Source organism: Aegilops tauschii, chromosome 3, assembly GCF_002575655.3.
Source record: "Aegilops tauschii subsp. strangulata cultivar AL8/78 chromosome 3, Aet v6.0, whole genome shotgun sequence".
In the NCBI taxonomy this organism is placed as follows: domain Eukaryota; kingdom Viridiplantae; phylum Streptophyta; class Magnoliopsida; order Poales; family Poaceae; genus Aegilops; species Aegilops tauschii.
In genome coordinates this window covers 57,723,387-57,737,569 of record NC_053037.3, presented here as the reverse complement: position 1 = coordinate 57,737,569, position 14,183 = coordinate 57,723,387, and the positions used below count along the sequence as shown (strand labels likewise).

General features: G+C 41.5%; 2 pseudogenes; both read left to right on the top strand.

Annotated features, from left to right (window-relative positions):
* Positions 1 to 6,564: 6,564 nt before the first annotated feature.
* Positions 6,565 to 11,050, top strand: LOC109739168 (uncharacterized; annotated as a pseudogene).
* Positions 11,051 to 11,124: 74 nt separating this feature from the next.
* Positions 11,125 to 13,557, top strand: LOC141042704 (receptor-like protein Cf-9 homolog; annotated as a pseudogene).
* Positions 13,558 to 14,183: the final 626 nt, after the last annotated feature.

Below are 14,183 nucleotides of genomic sequence, written 5' to 3'. Positions count from 1 at the left end.
TGTCAATCACAATTCCAAAACAATTCCTGCATGTAGCATTTTAGGATGTAGCATGCAACATCCAGCAAGACGCATGTAGCAAGTGCAACACATACTTGTAACATTTTACTAGCAGACAGCAGGAAGATGCTTGGATTAATTGACAACATCTCAGAAACATTACACAAAAATCAAACACAAGTATGTTGAGAACATCTCTTTTTAATCTCACGCTCATCAATTGAAATCAAAGGTTGCAACATTTTTTTGTGAACAAAAGGATCTACGATTTGCAATTGGAATTCATACCAGATCAATTTCATCCCGGCCATGCCGTGCTGCATCTTGGAAGACCACATCAGGGTTGTAGTACCGTTGCAGCACCGGTCCACTACCACCAGGGCCTTGCCGCCTCAGGGGACTTCGGCCATGAACGGCAGCGGAGCTCGAGCCCAAATCCATGGAGGCAAGGAGGTCATTACGGATGTAAGACATGATTGAAGCAATTCCGAGGCCGCTTGATAGATGGGGGAGCCCCTCCTCGACGTGATTCGGCCGTGGGGAACTTCAAACTGGCGGATCCGGCCGCCGCCGCCGCGGATGGGGGACGGGCAGACGCGGGGGATCCAGCTCCCCTGTTTTTCTCGTTGTGGCTGTTCGTACAACGGTTGCAACAAAACTCTTCTTTTTTTGCTGCAACGGTTGGTTCGGTACACACTCGCGCGTAGATCTAACGGTTCACGCTAACCGCATCGGACGGCTGGGCCTCGACCGGCCCAACAGTTGGGCCGGTGCGCCGGCGCAGATCACCGCCCTTTCATATAAGGCTTTTGCATGCCCAACCCACAAACCAACCCAACCCAAGATATGAACAGGTCCAGGATGATGACTGGATCCCGTATCTCGGACTACTTTTTGGCGGCAAACCCTAAACGGCGCCCCCTGCGCCCGTTCCCTCAATGTATGCAATCGGGTGCACACCCCCCGCGCCGAGGTGGGCTGGCCCATATTCCCTTCTGTTTCTGTTTTAAACTGGCGCAAAAAAGTGCGACCAGCAGGTTTCGAACCCGCAACGCCCTCGTGCAAGGTAGCTTCGAAGCCAACTAGACCAAACCCACCGATGTGGTTATTTGCAACCTTTTTATTCCTTTGCTCATTTTTTTTTCTTTTTCCTTTTTCTAATTCAACGAAAAAAGTTCATCGAATTTGATGAACCTTTTTTTCAAATCTAGTGAAGTTTTTTAAATTCATTGCACTTTTTCAAATCCGATGAACTTTTAAATATCGGTGAACTCTTTTTCAAATTCGATGAACTTTTTTAAAAGTTTGCGAACGTTTTTTGAAAATTGATGAATTTTTTTCAAAATCGGTTATCTATTTTTCGAATTTGATGAACTTTTTTGAAGTTTGTGAACATTTTTTGAAAATCAACGAACTTTTTTCAAAATCGGTGAACTTTTTTTAAAATCGATGAACTTTTTTCAAAATTGATGAACTATTTTTGAAAAATGCGATGAAATTTTTTTGTACGGTTTTTTCTGAGTGGAGAACGAAGCGTACGTCTTTTTTAGTGAAAGAACGAAGCGTAGGTTTTTTTAGAGAAGAACGAAGCGGAGCTGGCGACCGATTCACTGATTGCCTCGTGTTGGGCTGGCCTAGTCCTGGCCAAGGGCAGCCCGGCCCGGCCCGGGCTCGGGCCTAGATTTTGAGCCCGAAGACCGGGCCGGGCCGGGCCCATCGTTTTCGCGTTTTCCTGAAGGACGGGCCGGGCCGGCCCGAAGCCCGACGGGCTTTTACGTGTTCGGGCCGGGCTCGGGCCGAGCTCAGGCCCAGAAAACAGGCACGACGGCCGGGCTCGGGCCTGGGTTTTTTGCGTCGGGCTTGGCTAGGCCCGGCCCGAAGCCCGGCCCGGCCCGAGGTATGGCCAGGTAGAGGCTGGCCCATACCAGGTGCGGTGTGGGCGCCAGAAACTCCAACCGGACTGCGCCGGTTAGGAGCTTTCCTTTTTGGCAGCCTGAACTTTCAGTACCACGCCCCCACCGCGAGTGCTATAGCTAGCGCTGCTAGCCACCGTCCCAGGCTACCTGTTTGTGATAAGTAAAAGAGCGCGACATACTTGAAGCGAGTCGATCCGGTTTTTTCTGGGACTTTTTTCGTTTTCTTTTCTTTTTTCTCTCCATTTTTTCATTCTTTCTGCATTTTTCATTCTTTTTTATTTTTTCCTTTGGTTTCTTTTTTGGTTTTAATTTTTTTAATTTTCTTGTGTTCATTCTATATTTTTTGTATATGTTAATAATATTTTTCTAATAAATGTTAAACATTTTTCCAATAAAACTTAATATTTTTAATACATGGTGACCATTTTTCTATATATATTTTTAACATTATTTCAAATGCTAGATTAAATTATTCAAATACAAGATTGATATTTTTTTAATATATGGTCAATATTTTTCATATAAACACTTTTAAACTTTTTCAAATACTTGATTAATTTTTAAACCTGAATTCTTAAATGCGCAGCTGCGCTCGTTCGTCATGGCTGGCGCACGCGCTACACGACAAGAAATTAAATACTCCTGTCTCCCGCCTCTCTCTCACACGTGGTCCCAATACACAGCCCATAAAAAGGAATTAACGCACAGAAAAAGGAGCTGGTCCACTGTGTCTCAGTGCGCCCATACATGTCGTAATTTTTCAACAAGATCCCACGTTGCATGCATTTAATTTGTGTTTTCAAAATTTCAAAAAGCTATAACTTTTGAGCCGATCATCGAAACTCAAATTTGTTTTCACGGCTAGGTTCCACGCGACGAGCTCTTCAAAACTAGATCTCGTATGGGTATGTTTTGACTAACTCTTTTTATGAGCAACTTTGGGTGAAATGGAAGCAACTTTAGTGCTATAGGAAAGCAACTTACTGCCAGTCTGCGTAGGATAACTGTGTATCATCGAAAATCCCTTTGAAGTTAACTAGCTTCACCTCTAAGTTTCCTACCATAACTAGTTTAGTTTTTGCCTCTAAGTTGATAGTATTGTAGGCAACTTAGTTTTCGAGCTAGGCTAACATTTATCCTAAGCTGCCATGACTAGCGAATAGCTTAACATCATCCTTAGTTGCATAAAATACTTTTTGGTATGCTAAGCAACTTAGTTTCATAGATATGCAACTTAGTAACACTTATGGACAACTTTTCAATGTATTGTACGCAACTGAAAAAGTAATGTCAGGCAACTAAGCATCACCGTTAGGCATCTTCAGAGTGTTTGTAGGCGATTTAGGAAAACAATAATAAGCAAGGGCACAATATTTGCGTGCCATGACTAACGAGTAGCTTAACATCATCCTAAGTTGCCCATATATGGAAAGATTCATCTACTATAGTATGTTGATCTTTCACGAACTCGTCTGACCAACCATATGAACCCAACGATGACATAACATGCATTAATTTCAGTACAAGAAAATTCCAAAAGGCTATAACTTTCAAACTGCATGTTGGAATTATGATCCATTTTCATCATTGGGTTCCTCGTGATGAACTCTTCAAAACTAGATCCCATATGAATATGTGTTGATGCTTTTTTAAAGCAACTTTGATGCTAGATGAGGCAACTCTAGTGCTAAACTGGAGCAACTTTAATGCTAGATGAAGTGCATTGTGTGTGTTAGCGATTCACCTACTAGCCTACTAATAGTTGTGTGCAATAGTCTAATGGATGGTTATCATGGTTGTTAAGTTGCATACATCAAGAACTAAGTTGTCGATAGTTTAGTTGCCTACAATACTGTGAAAGTTGCTTACCGCAAAGTGGAAAGTTGTCTAACATGGCTTCTAAGTTGCCTGCCTCAGAAACCAGGTTGCCTATATTGCTACGAAGTTGCCTACACACCCCAATTTGCCTAAAATAGTATGAAAGTTGTCCATCAAGGGACCTAAGTTGCCTACATTGTTTAAAAGTTTTTGTGGGATATAAGTTGTCTATCATGATTTCAAATTTTGAAACTATGTGGAGATGGATGGTGTGATAGCATTATTCTTTCCTTTTCTGGGGGAGTCTGTCGGCCAACGCTACCGACCACATGGGTGTTAGCTAGCCATGTCGTGGGTGTTGACTAGTTGCATAAGTAGGGACAGATGATAAATTGCATAGGGGGTGCTGAGAAGTTTCATAGGAAGCGGATCAGACAGTTGCCCACAAGCCTACACAAGTTGTTCATAATTTTGCATGAGTTGCCCGTGAAAATTTGAAATCTCCAGATATAATGATGGAAAACACACATGAGTTGCTTGTTGAATGCACCGGAGTTGCATAAAAACACCCCAAAAGTTGCTAACTTTGTTGTGTGATACTCGGGTTTCGTAACGATTTTAAAATGCCAGTCATCTGAGCATCACTGATAGGTAACTTCATAGTGTTTTAGGCAACTTAGGAAAAACACAATGATAAGCAGCCTCATAATTTTAGGCAACTAATTTACAAAGTTAGACAACTAAGCAGTAATGATAGGTAACTAATTATCAATAGCAGATAGCTGGACATCAATGGTAGGTCAATTTCATAGTATTGTAGGCAAGTGGGCATCACTGATAGGCAACTGAATATCCATGGTAGGCAACTGAGCAACCATGATAGGCCAGTTGTGATAATTTTAGCATTTTTACACAAAACCAACCTAATAGACGGTCCTTCTAGGCAAAAAAATGAAGTTGCTTTCCTGTAGCACTAAAGTTGCCTCTATCGTACCCAAAGTTGCCTCAAAAAAATGTTTAACGAAACCTATCTATATGAGATCTAGTTTTGAAGAACCCGTCGCGAGAAATCCAGCTGTGAAAGCGAAATTAGATTTCGATGCTTAAATCAAAAGTTATAGCTTTTTAAACTTTTTGAACCTTCAAATAAATGCATGTGGGATAAGATTCCTTTTTTGGTGGTATTTGAAAGAGCGCTCGATCCCACCAACGGGCGCTCGCGCGCCTGCTAGCCACGTCCATTTTTAAATACAAGATTAACATTTTCTAATGCATGGTGAACCTTTTTCCAAATGCTTGATTAACATTTTTTAAATACAATATTAAGATTTTTTGAACACATGGTAAAAAAAGTCTAAACACGTTTAATATTTTTTGAATGCTGGATTAATATTTATATATTTATGATCCAAAAAATTCATCATTTTTAATACATGGTCAAATTTTTTTTCTATATACATTTTACATTTTTAAAATACTTGTTCAACAAATTTTCAAATGCTTCATTAACATTTGTATATACATGATAAAAAATTTCATCATTTTTTAATACATGATCAACATTTTTTCTATATACATTTTACATTTTTTAAATAGTTGTTCGACATATTTTGCAAATGCTTGAATAACATTTTATTCACATGATCATTTTTTTGTATCATTTTTTAATTCATGATCAAATTTGGAGACGGAGCATGTGACCAGCGCATAGGTCGTGATACTTGACAACTTCGGCGACCCGGAGGGCGAGGCGGTGGAGGCCATGAAAGCGCTCCTCGGCGATGGCAACAGCAAGCCCAAGGTGTACACAGTCGGCCCGCTGACTCCGCTCGCGCCAGGTAGTTTTGAAGTACGCACGTACACAAGCCAGCAAATTTTAAACTCCACTAACATAGATGGCCCCCTTCATGTTCGTGGCATACTCGACATGTAAGCCATGGCTGGGGTTGAGGGTTCGCATCATTTTGTAATTATCCTATATGCAAGAGAAAAGCACCAACAAAAAGTAGGGTGTTACCTTCATCGTTGAGGTATAATTCCTTGTGTGTACATCCTACGCATCTTCGGTACGTAGGCTGTACCCCTCTACGTTTATACCTCTTTACGCATTCTCATAATTACATCCACGACACACGCTTCGTGCCCTCTTTACTAGTATTGACGTATGTATTTGCAGTGGGGTTGTGTAGATGCCATGCCACGATAGAACCAATTAAGCATGAATCTGACTCCCTGTTCAACACGATGCAGACTCCACATTTACAAGACGAATGTTCCAGATTTCAAACTCAAAACAACGAAGCAAAAATAATGCAAAACACTAGTGTAGTTAACAATCTCTGCCGCTGCTGATTCATCCCCGTCTTCGCCTGCATCGATCGATCAAGCTGGTCGCGAGGCCCTGACAAGGCCGCTACGGAACCGCGTGGCCTCGTCCACAATGGTCAGCTGTGCGCCTGAGAATTTTGGACAACATGCACTTGACGATTGGTCGGCCGTGAAATTGTACGCGCGCGTCTGCTTTCATCATTGTTGTTTCGACTTCCAAGCTCCTCACCGACACACGGCAGGCAGTTGGACGGTCACTTTTACATGCATGCATACTTCCGACTTCACACTGTACCAAGGCAGGAGGGTCTACCAAGGACATCGACCGCGCCAACCACGGCACTGCGAGTAATACACGAGGTGCCGAGCCGGTCCGATTACACGGCAGAACCACGTACGTGGCTGGCCTTCGCCTTCAGACCCGGGGGTCGTTGCTTTGGCGCGACACGAATTAAGGTCTCTGCGTTCATCATTTGCTCCTCTGCACAAACTAGTACGGTTCACGTGCCAACTAAGTTGGCAGGAAGGGAACAGCTCTTCCACATTGCAGTTTTTTTTTTTTTTTTGTGACTGACTTCCACATTGCAGTTGAATGAGGCATTCTTTCTGTTTCAAAAATGATAAATGCCAAACGTTCGAGATTTGGCCATGGCAATTCGAACATTTTTATGACAATTTTAGTGACGCGGGGATGGCAAATTTAGTTGACATATTTCACGTCAGCATGTTAGATATCAACCATGCACCTACTGTGTGACTCGTGTTTCTACGGATCATAACATCGGCTCAAGCATAACTGCACAGCAAATTAAATACTCCCAATCAGGTGGCTAGGTGATGGCTTTTTCACCCTGATTAGAGGACTATGAAGCAAGGAAGCATCATTCATTTCATCCCCGGATTCTTAGAGACACCCCAAGCATTAGAATACATGTCAGAATAATATGCACGAAGTAAATAGATTCTTACGTGCGTCTGGTCAGTGTCTCTTTCTTGTATCGCAAAACTTTTGAAAAAGGCATTCACCTTGCTTTATGATAAAACAAAAACACCAATTAATACAAGGTGGTGAAAAAAAAATCCTCTTACAAATCAAGGTGGTCCAATTACAACAATAGAAACTGTACTCCAGTCTACACATCGACAGCCATGGATTCGACCATGCATCTCACCTTAGCCAACATGTAGTAGGATGAAAGTAGTGCACAAATTTGCACGCCGAAAAATATCTACAAACGCCCCTATAAATAGATGTTGTATGCCGTTGAGCAAGCATCAACATATTGCAAGCCACTAGCAAAATGACTCCAACTAAGCAACACCACCTCCATGTTCTCCTGCTCCTCCTCATATGCTCCTACCCACAAATGCTGCAGCCAAGCATAATACCACTGTCCCTTGCCACCCAGATCAAGCTTCTTCCCTGCTCCAGCTAAAGCAATCCTTCATCGACGTTGATGCAAAGTTGGCTTCATGGCGAGCTGGAAGTGACTGTTGTCACTGGGAGGGCGTCGCCTGTGATGTGTCCTCAGGGAGAGTTGTTTCCCTAGACCTTTGTGGGTATAACTTGATGAGCCGTCGTTTTGACCCTGCAATCTTCAACCTCACCTCTCTGAGAAACCTCAGCCTTGCGTACAACGACTTCGGCGCGGCCAACCTCCCATCTTATGGGTTTGAACACTTGACAAATATCATCCATCTCAACTTCTCCCTTACCAATTTTTTTGGCCAGATTCCCATTGGAATTGCTCGTCTCAAGAACCTTGTCACTCTTGATTTTTCTGATAATTATGGCTTATATCTGCAAGAGCCAAAATTCCAGACCTTCATGGAAAATCTAAGCTATCTGAGGGAGCTCCGTCTTGATGGAGTGGACATCTCCACCAGCGGATAACTTGGTCAATTGTTTTAGCGGACTCTGTTCCTCAGCTACAAATTCTTAGCTTGTTTCTGTGCGGTATGTCTGGTCCTATCGATCCTTCTTTCTCGAGGCTTCGTTCACTAACGATTATCAATCTCAGAAACAATAAGGGGCTCACTGGCAAAGTTCCTGAATTCTTTGTTGATTTTTCTTCCTTGAGAATTCTTGATATATCAGGATGTTCTTTTAGAGGGCAATTTCCAACAAAAATTATCCTGATGAAAAGTTTGAGGGTGCTAGATTTGTCAAGGAGCCCTAATATTTCGGTGTGCTTACCAGATTTCCCTGTTGTAAATAACCTGGAGACATTAAATCTAGCAGGGACCACTTTGTCTTGTGATATACGCCCGTCTCTTACAAATCTCAAGTCTTTGAAGAGTTTGGGTCTTAGCAATGCAGGAGTTTCCATGGAGCTCTCTTTGATAGTACATAATATTTCAACATTGAATCAACTGCAACTTTATGGACGAGACATGGAGACGAGCGTACTATCTTGGATAGGCAATCTAACACAATTGACATACTTGAAGCTAGATGGCTATGATTTTTCTCAATCAGTGCCCTCTTGGATCGGCAATCTGGCAAGTTTGGAAGGTTTGGTAATTCGGGATTGCAATTTCCCTAGGACAATACCATACCAGATTGGCAATCTTGTGAATTTGAAAAAATTGGACCTCTCAGGTTGCAACTTCTCAGGGTCAATTCCCTCAACAGTCGGGAACTTGGTCCGACTTGAATTTTTGAATATTGTGGGCAGCAACCTTTCTGGTGAGATCCTAACTAATGCTTATTTCTCTTTCCACCTAAAAGCAAGGCTGTTTATTTTAGTAAAAAAGACATGATAGTCTGACACACTTGGTGCATCTATATTTCTCTCTGGTAAAGGGCTTCGTTTGAGAAACCAAAATGGAGGCATGGCTATAAAACAAGAGTCTAGCCTAGTACCTACAAGAGCATAACGAGACATATAAAAGTCTAATAAAAAAAGAAATTAGTCTAAGTTATTGCAGTAAACAATATATATTGGTCTTTTTTTGACTCATGGCGGAATTCTCTGATGTTTTCGGGACTTGCAATATTTATGGAAATACTCTTTCATCTTAAAATGTGCGTTGGTGTATATTTTGACTAATATAAACTTTTTCATGCAGGCCAAATTCCAAAATTCTTGTTCGCTCTTCCAACATTGCAAACACTTGATTTAAGTTCAAATCAACTTTCCGGTACTCTGGAACAATTTTCTGCCCCGTGGTCTTCAAGCTTGTTTTCTATTTCGTTACACCAAAATGAGCTCACGGGTGCAATACCTAAATCATTCTTTCGTCTTAATCATCTCAAATATCTCGAGCTTGACTCAAATAGATTCACAGGCACAATTACACTTAACTCTTTTTGGAGGTTGAAGAGCCTAAGTTCGCTAAGTTTGTCTTACAACATGCTATCAATTGTGGACGAAGAAGATGACAATATATTAACCTCTCTCCCTAACGTCAACTACTTAGAACTTGCATCCTGCAACCTCACCAAAATTCCACGAGCACTAAGATATCTAGGTGGAGTTATAAACCTCAACCTTTCGAATAATCAAATTAATGGGGTTATACCAAGTCGGGTATGGGAGAGTTGGAAGGACCAGCTTCAATTTTTGAACCTCTCCCATAGCATGCTTACTAGTTTGGAGGGATCTCCTTCTCTTCTTCATATGCCATATTTATCCATCCTTGATCTTAGTTTTAATAGACTTCAAGGAAACATACCAATACCAGTAACATTGTACTTCTCATCAATATTCGCGACATACAATGAAGTTTTGTTGGATTACTCAAACAACAACTTCTCTTCCATTCTAGACAACTTTGGAAAATATGTTCAAAATGTCAACTATCTCAAGTTGTCCAAGAATAAATTAACTGGTCATGTACCATCATCCATTTGTAGTGCCACCAAACTAACTATCCTAGACTTATCTTATAACAATTTAAGTGGTTCGATCCCATCATGTCTAGTAGGAAGTGGAAATTTGAAAATATTGAAATTAAGAGAAAATCAATTCCAAGGAATGCTACCTGAAGATATTAGAGAAGGATGTACCTTTCAAACAATAGATTTAAATGGAAACCAAATCGAAGGTAAAATACCAAGATCACTATTAAATTGTCAAGACCTAGAGCTTCTTGATGTTGGCAACAATCAAATTGTCGGTTCTTTTCCATCTTGGTTGGGTGCTCTTCCACAGCTTCGAGTTCTTGTATTAAGATCCAACCAACTAAATGGTACAATATGGGATATTAAAGGTGACAGTACAATCAACAAATACTTCTCAAGTTTGCAAATACTTGATTTGGCCTCCAACAGCTTCTCTGGAAACCTACCAAAAGGATGGTTTAATGAACTGAATGCAATGATGGAAAATGTCAATGATGAGGGACAAGTTATAGGTCATCAAACAAACCTACCAGATGGATTCTATCAAGATACTGTCACTGTGACATTCAAAGATCTCAAGCTTAATTTCAGCAAGATATTGACCACTTTCAAAGTGATTGATTTTTCACATAACTTGTTTGATGGTCCTATTCCGGAGTCAATTGGGAGGCTTGTTTGGCTGCACGGACTTAACATGTCATACAATAACTTCACGGGGCAAATCCCATCTCAGTTCAGCAACTTGTCTCAGCTGGAGTCATTGGATCTATCTCGGAACCATATCACAGGGGAAATACCACATGAGTTAACCTCACTTACCTCTCTCGGATGTCTGGATCTTTCATACAACAACTTGTCTGGAAGAATCCCGCAAGGCAACCAGTTCTCAACATTTTCTGACAATTCATTTGAAGGCAATGAGGACCTCTGTGGAGTTCCACTCTCCAAAGAATGTGAAAATCAAAACTCAGTTTCTCCAAGTGAAGTGGCTCCTCCAGAATATGAAAGCTTGTGGCGGGACAAACTTGGTGTTATCCTTTTGTTTGCTTTTGTTGGGTTGGGATTCGGAGTCGGCTTTGCATTGGCATTCTTGTTGCAGCTGTATTGCAGCATGGAAGGATGGGTCAGCAAGCAATCATGAATCCATATGTAATACTATTTGCACACTGTGTACTGTACTAAATTTTCTTCCTGAAGAAGATATGTAGTGTGCATATGGGTTGTACTTTTTCTTTAGGATGCATATGGGTTGTACTTGTTGGATGAGACAGCTTAAATAAGCCACTTTTCTGTGACAAAAGTTACTTATCTGCTTCTTTTTGTTGCACTGGATTGGCAGCACTGATCAACCTTATGGTATATACAATTATTACACATAATATGCAGTGTGTTACATTTTTTCATGAAAATAAGATATGCCGACTGTTTATGTGCCGCACTTGTCATATAGGAGTATATAATGAAACCATTTTCTTTGGTAGATACTAGATACTAGTAGTATTTATCTGGTTTGTTTCATACACGATGCTCAAAGACTGCTATCAAACAAATAAAACGGCTGACTGTTTTAGCGACTTGAACTCTGCCTCTGAGGTTTTCTCATCCTGAAGACTGAAATCGCTAAAATTGCAACGGGATACAGCCAGGTACGAAGCATCCTCAAATTTAGTACAGTACCAGTGGAACTGCGGCAGGGAGCATCCGGCGGCGGTCTCGAACTCCCTGTCCAAGACGAGCCCTGAGAATCCCCAAATTTGGAACGTGAGTATCCCTAATTTGAACGCTAATTGCTACTCTATGTTGATTTCATCGGGGCAATAGGCACAGCAGGTGAATAGTTTTCAAATGTTCTTAGCTTGATTATTTGAGATACTTTTGCCGTGACGAACAATTTATTTACTGGTGCTTGCTTTTACCTTCGAAAATTTACCCTTTTTTTTTGAACAACAGTCTCCTGACCGCTGTGCACAAGGATGTAAACCAAACCAATGGCTTCAGTTCAGAGATTGGGCATAGCTACTGCCGGGTGTATTTACAACAATCACAAAAGAAATTCCACCGAATAGGCAATCAAACACGGCACCGCGAACAACACTTGATATGCTGAATCGGTCTAGGACAGCAACACGAACGGCCTTACAGTCTGCAATCAACAGTGATTGTTTGCACTGACAGCCTCAGAATTGTAAACATAGTCTCCATCGCCTTCTTCTGTGGTGAAACAAAATCTGACTAGTCCCTTCAAGCAAAATCTGTTCAACGCAAACTGGCATTCATTGAAATATCTCTGCGACTCTACACACCCTGTATTCCTAATTTCCTATATATAAAGTACATCAATGGGGAAGCAGCAAGCCAGTAAGTAGCAAAATGACTCAACTAAACAGCAACACCTCCAACTCCTACTCCTGCTACCGCTTGTATGCTCCTACTCTGTAGATACTGCAGGCGAGCATAACGCCACTGTCTCTTGCCTCCGAGATCAAGCTTCTTTGCTCCTCCAGCTAAAGCGCCCATTCATCGATGTCAACGCAAATCTGGCGTCTTGGCAAGCTGGAAGAGACTGCTGCCACTGGGAGGGCGTCACCTGTGACATGGCTGCCGGGAGAGTCGTTTCCCTAGACCTTGGTGAGTTTAACTTGAAGAGCCGCCATCTTGACCCTGCGCTCTTCAACCTCACCTCTCTGAGAAACCTAAGCCTTGCTTCAAACGACTTCAGTTATGTTCTCCTCCCGCTGTATGGGTTTGAGCGACTCACAAATATCATCCACCTCAACTTCTCCGCTACCAATTTTATTGGCCAGATCCCCGCTGGAATTGCCTGCCTCAAGAACCTTGTCACTCTTGATTTTTCTCGTAATCCTGAGCTGCATTTGCAAGAGCCAAACTTCCAGTCCTTCATGGCAAATCTAAGCAATTTAAGGGAGCTCCATCTTGATGCAGTGGATCAACTTGGTCTGTTGTTTTAGCAGACTCTGTTCCACGACTGCAGATTCTAAGCTTGTATGATTCTGGTATATTGGTCCTATCCACCCTTCCTTTTCAATGCTTCGTTCGCTAACGGGGATCAATCTCAGAGACAATGAGGGGCTGACTGGCAAGGTTCCTGAGTTCTTTGCTGAGTTTCCTTCCTTGAGCATTCTTTATATTCCAGGAACTTCGTTTAAAGGGCAGTTTCCAACAAAAATCTTTGAGATGAAAAGTTTGAGGATGCTAGATTTATCTTGGAACCCCAATTTGTCTGTGTGTGTACCAGGTTTGCCAGTTGGAAGTAGTAATTTGGAAGAGTTAAATCTAGCAATGGTCAACCTTACTTGTGATATAGCACCCTCACTTGCCAATCTCAAGTCTCTGAAAAATCTGGGCCTTAGTACAACAGGAATTTCCAAGAGGCTCTCTTCGATAAATAACCTTCCATTGTTGAGTGAACTGCAACTCTATGGACATGACTTTGAGAAGTCAGTGTTTTCTTGGATTGGCAGTCTTAAGCAGCTGACATCTTTGGAGCTAGAAGGGTATGAATTCTCTCAATCAGTGCCCTCTTGGATCGGCAATATGTCATCTTTAGCAAGTTTGGAAATCTTTGGATGCAATTTCCCTGGGCCCATACCTTACCAGATTGGCATATTTGGAGCTAGAAGGGTATGAATTCTCTCAATTAACAACCTTGCTGGTAAGATCCTGACCAAGAAATTGAAATAATGTTCCCTTGTTTTCCTAACTACAAACATATATGTTGATACATCTTTTATCTGTTCAAATTTATAGTACTACTAATGAAGAGGAAATTGGTTGTTTTAAATTGCCTGAAGTAACAAGATTGGCACATATATTTAGTGAAATAACAATTAGTTTGTAGAATCCTGGATGGGTTTTCTTCTTGTTGTTTTTCAAAAGGAGGGTTTTCCCCGGCCTCAGCATCAAAGATGCATACAACCATCTTTACTAAGAGCAAAGTAGCAACTATTCTCAGAATCTTAAAACAGGAAAAAGACACAAGGCTCGAACAACTAGCTACTAGCAAGATTATATGATTCAGTCTCCTATTACTGGATCAGCATCCAGTACGGTTGAATAAACCATGTGCTACCATCTCCAAGCGGTTGCATCCAAAGTCTGTCCTTCCCTGTAACTGACACGGTCCCTCCTTTTTTGAGCTGGCAGGTCAAACGTGGTCAAAATACACAACATCAGCAGAATACATATGCTGATCGGTACAGTGATCATAGATGACATGTCATAACAAATATAGTTACCGTAATTTTCCCTTAGTT